The sequence below is a fragment of the Kryptolebias marmoratus genome, linkage group LG18, assembly GCF_001649575.2.
Source record: "Kryptolebias marmoratus isolate JLee-2015 linkage group LG18, ASM164957v2, whole genome shotgun sequence".
NCBI lineage: Eukaryota > Metazoa > Chordata > Actinopteri > Cyprinodontiformes > Rivulidae > Kryptolebias > Kryptolebias marmoratus.
Window position 1 is genome coordinate 19,699,674 of NC_051447.1, and position 2,446 is coordinate 19,702,119.

The following is a 2,446-nucleotide window of genomic DNA, read 5'->3' on the forward strand; positions in this document are numbered from 1 at the left end:
TAAAAAGGTGAAATCTCTGCTAAAATCTTGTGTTTTGAATCAACATTCATATAAACTAATTCATGTCATTTCAGTGAGTCATCATGGTTGTGCCCTGAGTCCTCTGTTGCTTCAGATGAGGCTGATCCCCATGGATTTACAAACACATGTCATATACACATTCAAGTCACTTGTTTTAAATAAATGCTTCTGTTTTAATGAAGTTTTGGTCGTCATTGTACCTGATGTGCAGGGGGAGAATGAGTGGTGGACCTCAGGATTGGTGGGACACTGAGGAACCGCGACACCAAGGCTGGAACAATCAAACAACATATCACAGTAAGAACTGGGTCCACAGGTTTGACTTTAATTGGATTTTTCAAACTGGATGTTCATTTTTTAAAAGACACCACCTGTGAGGAGAATCAGGCTACAAGGCGCTTAACATGCTTCGGACCAAAAGAAACAGAGGATGATCGCCCCCTACTGGACTGGACGTTGAACACCAGGGCAGAACAGACTCAAACCGTTTCTTGAAGGAAAGCATATCGCCCGCCGTCTTTCACGCCAGAGATTCAAACAACGAAAGGAGTCGTCACGCCGTGAAGGACTCTCAGCGACGACCACGCCAGATTTTAGCTCGTCATCTGTCAAATTCACTGTTTCTGTGTAGGATAAGGTTGCTTAGCTGTGTCGGCCATCTTGACTCCTAGCAGACGTACGTCCAGTGAGTCCTTTGAGAGTTTCTTTTAAATCCCTCCGATGGTTCACGAGATATTTTGCTAACGGCAGAAACACATTCGCCCTTTGGCCTTCATGAAAACCCAACTGTTTGCTCATTTCCTGACCCTTGAATAGAAGCTCCGACACATACCGGCGTAGGGGAATGTATACGGGTGAAATTCCATCTTTAACAGCAGAATTATGATGATTTGAAAGGCGTCTGCAGCTGGGACGACGGCAGGCATGAACCTCGCTAACAAGGCTGCAGACTTGGGAAATTTTCAATATTTGTTATCTGCGCAAACGGCTAATCAGTTAATTAAATAAACTCATCAATAGGCAGGAATTATACCTATAATGTTTGTATCTTTGTCCAGTTTTTATGGCTGCGTTTGGTAGTTTGTCTGGAAAAGCTTTATTATCAGTAAACCAAAGCGGCAGCACACTCACACACAAACATGACCCTGTTTGGTCAAATTAAAGTCATAAATTGTGTTTCCATTAATGCCTTATTGACTGGTTTCAGTTTATTTCTGCAGAGAGGAGGTTTGGTCCTTCAGCTGCTGTTAAATGACTCCCTACCTGTATGATGAAGAGGAGGGCAGCAGGAAAACCTGATGGAGGGGAAGAATAGAGGTGGCAGAGGAGGAAAGACTTTTGTGAATATTTATGCCTCAATGTAATGACGATCGACTTCGCCTCCATAAATCACTGTCCTCCAACCACAAATAGGCTGCAGACTAATTTCAGATGTGTTATCAGAGCGGCGCACGATCCGCCGACCTTTGGCAACAAGAAAAAACTGTCCAAGTTTCCCTCTCGCGCGCTCATCTTCTGTCTCTCCTGAGCAAATCACTTTGCTGAGTCGTGATAATGACCGTGTCGAAGTCTTTCCAACCAGCTTCTTTCCATTCCGCTCAATTTCCATTAAAAAAAGAAAGAAAAGAGCAGATTTCCCCCTCCTTTCTGCTTCTGCACATTTACCTAACTGCCTTCATTTTCTCCTACAGCTCATCGTTTCTCACAGTTTCTTTTCCTTCTCAAAGTTGGCTGGAAGTTTAACAAAACGCTGATCAGATTTATTTTACTATACAAACCCCGAATCTGTCTTTTTCTCTAAAAAACACTAAACCAGCTCATTTTAATTATGTGGAAAAGACACATCAAAACCTAAAAAAGCATCGAAACGCAGCAGGAACATCAATCATCAACTGTCTGCTCACCTCATCTGTATGATCCAGCTTCTCCATATTTTCCTTATGGAGTAACGTGGAAAAAATGAAAATAAAGCTAAACCAGATTCTAATCAGAGATGGGATGTCTATAAACAAATATAACCGAAACTTGTCAAAAAGGCAGATATGAGACAAGAACCTGAAACGACTGGGCCTGACAGTCGGGAACTGGAACCAGGTGTGGGAGCAAAGATGGGAGTACAGATTGACCTTTGACCTTTGTGTTTGTGGAAGCAGAAAAGACTGAGTCCTGCAAAGCTCTCATCAGAAAGATGTTTCTGGAAATAAAATGTCAAGCGGGGTGGAGAAGGAGCCGAACCCAGAATGCAGACTCATAATAAAAAAACTAACTTATTAACTAAAGAGACCATCCATCCATCCATCCATCCATCCATCCATCTGTCCATCCATCTGTCCAAACTAACTAACCATCCATCCATCCATCCATCCATCCATCCATCCATCTGTCCATCCATCTGTCCAAACTAACTAACCATCCATCCATCCAT

The 2,446-nt window shown here is 42.7% G+C and overlaps 1 long non-coding RNA gene across 1 annotated transcript in view; it reads right to left on the reverse strand.

Moving 5' to 3' along the window:
- The window catches only part of LOC112449871, a 28,366-nt gene that overhangs the window by 1,826 nt on the left and 24,094 nt on the right, over positions 1 to 2,446 (reverse strand). The window contains exon 2 of the long non-coding RNA XR_003038411.2: positions 222 to 292. This is a non-coding gene — a long non-coding RNA (uncharacterized LOC112449871). The remainder of the gene's footprint in view (positions 1 to 221; positions 293 to 2,446) is intronic.